Below are 7,500 nucleotides of genomic sequence, written 5' to 3' on the forward strand. Positions count from 1 at the left end.
CCTTAAGAGAGTCATAGTTACTCCCGCCGTTTACCCCGCGCTTTTTTTGAATTTCTTCACGTTGACATTCAGAGCACTGGGCAGAAATCACATTGCGTCAACACCCTTGGGGGCCATCGCAATGCTTTGTTTTAATTAGACAGTCGGATTCCCCTAGTCCGTGCCAGTTCTGAGCTGAGCGTTGAATGGCGGCCGAAGAGAACGACCGCGCGCAACGACGATAATTAGATATCGTCGAGCGACGGAAGCCTCGCAGCAAGGAAGATCCGCGGGAGGCCAAGGCACGGGACCGAGCTCGGATCCAGGGTTACGCGACGACCGCGATCGTCTCCATACCCGTTGCAAACGAGAAATGGATAGACCGGGACGCCGTTTCGACCGTTCAGCTCGCCCAGGCCCGGCACGTCAGCCAAACCCGCTTCCCGACCAAGCCCGACACGCCCCGCTCCTCAGAGCCAATCCTTATTCCGAAGTTACGGATCCAATTTGCCGACTTCCCTTACCTACATTAATCTATCGACTAGAGGCTCTTTACCTTGGAGACCTGCTGCGGATATGGGTACGAACCGGCGCGACACCTCCACGTGGCCCTCTCCTGGATTTTCAAGGTCCGAGGGGAAGATCCGGACACCGCCGCAACTGCGGTGCTCTTCGCGTTCCAAACCCTATCTCCCTGCTAGAGGTTTCCAGGGAACTCGAACGCTTATACAGAAAAGAAAACTCTTCCCGGATCTCCCGACGGCGTCTCCAGGTCATTTTGGGTTACCCCGACGAACACTCTTACGAGGGCCCGAATGGTATGCGGTTCCGCTGCCGGGTTCCGGAATAGGAACCGGATTCCCTTTCGCCCAATGGGTGTTTATCTTTCGCTCAACTTTTTTTACACATTTTGTGTTATAGCATTTTCGTGTATATATGATCTTAGGACACCTCATCTGCATAGGATTTCTCTTAGGGCTTAGGATCGACTGACTCGTGTGCAACGGCTGTTCACACGAAACCCTTCTCCACGTCAGTCCTCCAGGGCCTCGCTGGAGTATTTGCTACTACCACCAAGATCTGCACCGACGGCGGCTCCAGGCAGGCTCGCGCCCAGACCCTTCTGCGCACACCGCCGCGACCCTCCTACTCGTCAGAGCTTCATGAAGGACGGTCCACGATCGCAATTGATCGAAAGACTCGCGTGCCTTCCCACTTGCCACTGACGGCGGAGTATAGGCGCGACGCTTCAGCGCCATCCATTTTCAGGGCTAGTTGCTTCGGCAGGTGAGTTGTTACACACTCCTTAGCGGATTCCGACTTCCATGGCCACCGTCCTGCTGTCTTAAGCAACCAACGCCTTTCATGGTATCCCATAAGCGTCGACTTAGGCGCCTTAACTCCACGTTTGGTTCATCCCACAGCGCCAGTTCTGCTTACCAAAATTGGCCCACTTGGCACTCTGATCCGACAATTGTATCTCGTGGCTTCATGATCCAAGCAAGCCAGAGATCTCACCCATTTAAAGTTTGAGAATAGGTTGAGGTCGTTTCGGCCCCAAGGCCTCTAATCATTCGCTTTACCAGATGAGACTCGTACGCGTTCGATGAGAACGGACGAGTGCCAGCTATCCTGAGGGAAACTTCGGAGGGAACCAGCTACTAGATGGTTCGATTAGTCTTTCGCCCCTATACCCAGTTCCGACGATCGATTTGCACGTCAGAATCGCTACGGACCTCCATCAGGGTTTCCCCTGACTTCGTCCTGACCAGGCATAGTTCACCATCTTTCGGGTCCCAACGTGTACGCTCTAGGTGCGCCTCTCCTCGCAATGAGAACGAGACGCCCCGGGAGTGCGGGGCCGCATTGTCTCGCGGCCCATCCTCCCTCGATCGGACACGCGCAACCCACTCAGGGTGGGCACGCGCGCCGATTTTCACTTTCATTTCGCCTTTAGGTTTACAAGTCCCAATGACTCGCGTACATGTTAGACTCCTTGGTCCGTGTTTCAAGACGGGTCCTGAGAGTACCCAAAGCAATAGCGTCGCCGACCGTAATCAGAGACTCGGCCAGTCCAAGAAATCCGCCAGCCAACAGCTGCCGACGCCCCAGCACGGAATTAAACTCCGTAAAAACTGAGAACGATCGACGATGCTTGCGGCGGTCTAGACGCACACACATTCGAGAATGGATTGGTTGCGGCCCGATACCGTCTAGTGTACCGTCGTGCAGTCGGCCGGGCGACCGAGGGTCTGCCGCGTGCGCCGAAGCGACGCGACAGTCACCCGCTCGGGCCGTAGACCGACACACAACGGGTCGCGACGTTCTACTAGGGGAGAAGTGCACGACTACGACGCCGGAGCGTTCGAATCGAAGGTGGCGTGCCCTCGCCAATGGAACCACGAAGGCCCACCCGGAGCATCGCTCACCAACGATCACCGACGCCGTCGACGATGAATCTCCCCATTCGATCTTTTGGGTTTCTCAGGTTTACCCCTGAACGGTTTCACGTACTCTTGAACTCTCTCTTCAAAGTTCTTTTCAACTTTCCCTCACGGTACTTGTTCGCTATCGGTCTCGTGGTTGTATTTAGCCTTAGATGGAGTTTTACCACCAACTTAGGGCTGCACTCTCAAGCAACCCGACTCTAAGGAGAGATCCTCCCGAAACGCGTTCCGGTCACTACGGGCCTGGCACCCTCTGTGGGTACATGGCCCCATTCAAGATGGACTTGGACGCGGTTCGACGTCACGGGATAAACGGATCCTCCCGAACACTACATTTCCCAACGGCGGAACCGCGGGATTCAGTGCTGGGCTAATTCCTGTTCGCTCGCCGCTACTAAGGAAATCCTTGTTAGTTTCTTTTCCTCCGCTTAGTAATATGCTTAAATTCAGCGGGTGATCTCGCCTACTCTGAGGTCGCTTCAACGTCACGACACGGTGACAATTTTTTTTTTCAAAGAAAAAAAAATTTCGTGCCATGTGGGCGCGATTCGAGAAAAGCAAGACGGTTTGATAACAATGCGACAGAGGGTCTTTATTTTTATTTCTCTCTCCGAGAATCGCCTCAAAGAGAAAAAAAAATAAAAAAAAAAAATTAATTCGAATAGAATCGAGAACCTTATATTCTATCTCGATCGAGAAAACGTTTTATGCATCTCGCCAAAGTGCCTTTTAAACTTCGTTCGTCGTATCATGTTCGAGCTAAGACTCACGCAAGACACCCGTAACGATCTCCGGTTTTTAACGCCCGTCCTCTTTGTATAATATATATATATATATATACACGTGTTATGTATAATATATCTCCCGTAGCCGTTTCTCTCTTCTCGACGATTCCAGCGGTTCCTTGTTTTCGCCTGTTATTGCTGGCACAGAGATCGAACACGCGACATGTATATAACATATCGGTTTCTTTGCTCTGTACCAACGACGAAAAACGCACGGGAACTCACGCAAGTGGAAAAGCGAGCGCGAGACGTACACAACGGGGTGAATTTATTACTCGGGGACTGGACGACCGGCGATACGTTAGGATGCGCGGTCCAGCGATAGACGACGAAGAGACATGGGATGACCAACGATCTCTTTTTCTCTAATACTCGGAGCGCCGAATCGCCTTAAAGCAAAAAAAAAATCACACGCGCGTACGTCGTACGTACGGCGCGTGTATACCTCGTCTCTAATCAAGTTTCGTTAGTCTTTCTCGAGCCTCGCCAAAGAGGATCGTTTCTCTTCCTCTGCGCGATCTCTCCGTGCCAATGTCAGAGATTATTCTCTTTCGCACGACGACGAAAACGGACTATTTTCGACGATCCGAACAACTTTGTAACGGACTCACATGCACATCTTAAAATCGAGTACAGAAACGTTGCGCAACACCGTGAGCTTTTCTCTTCTTCGTCACCCTTAAATATAGCCGATCGTAGACGCACGCTAGATCGTAACACACTTTTCGTTGATTTCCGACGAACGTGGCTTTGGGCCAGGCGCGCGGGCAGAGAGATACGCGACCGACGGGGAAAAATTCGTCCCGATACATGTACGCGTACTCTCCGATCTCCGCGCAACGCTGGGGATCATCTCCCTAAGTCATCAGCGTTCGAAGAAATCTCGTGTGTCCGTTCCCGGATCTACGGCTTTCTCTGGGTTCGCGAAGAACAGAAAAAAAGCACAGAGGATGAAAAACGCAACGACGACCCATCGATGCGACGGTCCTCGTTGTCTTCTCGTCAGTCGTCTCGCGCCTGCAGAATACATCTCTGCCGCACGAACAGACGGAGTGGGTATTCGATCCTGGGGCTGTACGAGTAAAACATCTTGATGAAAAGACGGTTGTGTTTCTTTAAGGCACACAGTTTTTCGTTACGCCACCAAGTTTAGGTTTAGGTTTTAATATCTTGGTTCTCTTTTCTCTCCTCTCTCGACTGACTTTGTTCAAAAATATTTTTGCTTTCTCTCAGTCTCGCCAAAAATTCATTTAAGACGACGTCGGGGGCGCGGTCATTCGTGCTTATCGAAGACTAACAAAACGTAGCAGAGGCTGATACAAAAAGAAAAAAAAAATCGGCCACGAAGAAAACTCGCTCTGTGTATCTCGATAACCGCGTCGACGACGACGGTTCTCTCCGCGCTCTTTTAATTCGTATCCTTCTTCTTGCGCTTCGTCCGACTCAGAAACGTTCGTAAAACACGAACGACGGCGGGTTGTCAAGCCAAGAAGGGACAGAGAAGAGACGGAGGTAGTTTTGCGAGTCTCCCGTGAACGCGATAGATTTTTCATATATATTTGTATCGAGAGCATGCGTACGCCGGTCTCCACACGATCCAGCGACGAACGCCGACGAACGTCCAACAATCGCTCGTACGTCGCGTACGAGCCCTCGACCGCTCTTTAATTCGTATTCTTTTGCTTGGCGCTCGTCCTCCGACTCAGAAACGTTCGTTTAAAGATAAAACGAACGACGGCGGGCTGTCGACGAGGCAAGAAAGAACAGAGAGATACGGACCGAGAGCAACGATACGCAAACGCAAGCAGTCTTAGGTTTACGTGAGCAACCCTCAGCCAGGCGTGGTCCAGGAATTGTATCCGTGGACCGCAATGTGCGTTCGAAATGTCGATGTTCATGTGTCCTGCAGTTCACACGTTGACGCGCAATTAGCTGCGTTCTTCATCGACCCACGAGCCAAGTGATCCACCGTTCAGGGTAATCGTTTATGCATGGATTTTTGTTTGTGTACTCAGGTTTTTGTACTCTTATTCTCGGTTCGAAAGAAGCCGATATCCGACAAACGTCCGACCAACGGGAATCGAACGCGCGGAAGTCGCCATATGATTGACGACACGAAAATACGTTCGAAAACGAAATCGGACGGACTGCGCGACGACACACGCAGCCCGCCGACCGGGCGTAAAGTGCATTATAATATATAACAACCAACGAGATCGAAGCTCCGTTCGTCAGGAAACGACGGGGATATAACACCCGATTCTGAATCCTCTGTACAGCACACGATCTCGCGAAGAAAGCGCACGGTGGCTAGCCCATGATATATATATATGTTCGTTCCTCTCGTCCAGTTATTCGAAGCAAACAGCCGATATGCATCTCCATCGTTCGGGTAAAAAAAAATCGATGGGACGCGCACGGTCGTAGTCTTCCTCGCGCGGTCGTTTCTTCCCGATAGCCAGAAGCAGAGTTTGAAAAACTCTAGCGACGGAACGAGGCATTAGACTCTCGACAACGAGGATACAGACACGGCCGGCGGTCCCCTCTGAATCGACTTCGGTGGTTCAGGTAAAAATAAAAAAAATCGATGGGACGCGCACGGTCGTCCTTCCTCTTCCTCGCGCGCGGTCTATTCTTCCCGATAGCCAGAAGCAGAGTTTGAAAAACTCTAGCGACGGAACGAGGCATTAGACTCGCGACATACGAAGATAGAGAGACGGCCGGCGGTCCCCTCTGAATCCACTTTGGTCGCTCAGGTAAAAATAAAAAAAAATTCGAAAGGGACGCGCACGGTCGTCCTTCCTCTTCCTCGCGCGGTCTTTTCTTCCCGATAGCCAGAAGCAGAGTTTGAAAAACTCTAGCGACGGAACGAGGCATTAGACTCTCGACAACGAGGATAGAGAGACGGCCGGCGGTCCCCTCCGAACGGATGGCGACAACGACGACTAAAGCGCGAAAAATCGCGACGAAAAGGAACGCATCTCCGTTCAGGTGTATGTGTGTGCGTGCGTTTAAAAAAAATTCGATGGGACTCGCAGCCATCGGCCTCGCGCGGTCGTTTCTTCCCGATAGCCAGAAGCAGAGTTTGAAAAACTCTAGCGACGGAACGAGGCATATGACTCACGACAACGAGGATATGGACAGGCGGTCCCCTCTGAACGGGTCGACGAGACGATGGTAAAAGAGACGAACCGGACGAAACTTCCGTCGATCAGGTAAAAATAAAAAAAAATTCGATGGGACGCGCACGGTCGTCGTCGTCGTCTTCCTCGCGCGGTCGTTTCTTCCCGATAGCCAGAAGCAGAGTTTGAAAAACTCTAGCGACGGAACGAGGCATATGACTCACGACAACGAGGATAGAGAGACGGCCGGCGGTCCCCTCTGAATCGACTTCGGTGGTTCAGGTAAAAATAAAAAAAATCGATGGGACGCGCACGGTCGTCGTTCCTCTTCCTCGCGCGCGGTCTATTCTTCCCGATAGCCAGAAGCAGAGTTTGAAAAACTCTAGCGACGGAACGAGGCATTAGACTCGCGAGGATAGAGAGACGGCCGGCGGTCCCCTCCGAACCAACTTCGTCTAGTTAAGAATCGTTATACTCTTTACCATCACTCGCACTGGTATATATCTTTTCGGGCCAACATCCACGCAATGCGTTTTCGTTCTAGGTTACCCGATCCACGAGTACGAACGTACAACGTGGTTTCGTTTTGTCGAACATCGTATATCGTTCGCCGTTGAAACGAACGACAACGAAACGACATAGGAAGAACGAACGCCCTTTGGGTAGGAAGCACGTTTCGAGGAACGACGAGAGTTTGGAGAGACGCGCGAGATAGCTGGAGACGCGCAGATATAGGTATCCATGGATCTTCGAAGAGAACCTTCGAAGATATATAATTCGGTATCCTATTTTTCTGCGGCTCGCTATTCGCGTTCTTTCGCTCTCGTCGACGACTCGTTATAGACGCTTCGTTCGATCCCAAAGAGCAGTCTTCCTTATGTCCCGTTGCTAGGAGGTGAGGCCTACGCAACGCAACTACGAAATATAGAAGAGGTGTGAGCAGTGATCTCTCCGACACGAGGCACTTTAGAGATTTTAGTTTATATATTATATTGTTCGTTCGTTGGATTTCCACGATGCAAATACGAAATACGAGATCGTGACGGCGGGTCTTTCTGTGTACGACCTCACGCAGGCGCCTCGATCGCATTTCTCATTACACGTGGTTTCCACTGTAACTTTTAGTTTTTTCGATATGTGTTCAGCTCAAGTTCCCTCACATATCGT

General features: G+C 51.3%; 1 non-coding gene and 1 pseudogene across 1 annotated transcript; both read right to left on the bottom strand.

Moving 5' to 3' along the window:
* LOC139997556 (large subunit ribosomal RNA) lies at nucleotides 1-2,903 on the bottom strand (annotated as a pseudogene; the record flags this gene model as incomplete).
* Nucleotides 2,904-5,036: 2,133 nt separating this feature from the next.
* LOC139997555 (5.8S ribosomal RNA) lies at nucleotides 5,037-5,191 on the bottom strand. Its single transcript, XR_011802914.1, has one exon. It is a non-coding gene; the product is annotated as a 5.8S ribosomal RNA (ribosomal RNA).
* Nucleotides 5,192-7,500: the final 2,309 nt, after the last annotated feature.

The sequence above is a fragment of the Bombus fervidus genome, unplaced genomic scaffold (genome assembly GCF_041682495.2).
Source record: "Bombus fervidus isolate BK054 unplaced genomic scaffold, iyBomFerv1 scaffold0109, whole genome shotgun sequence".
Lineage (NCBI taxonomy): Eukaryota > Metazoa > Arthropoda > Insecta > Hymenoptera > Apidae > Bombus > Bombus fervidus.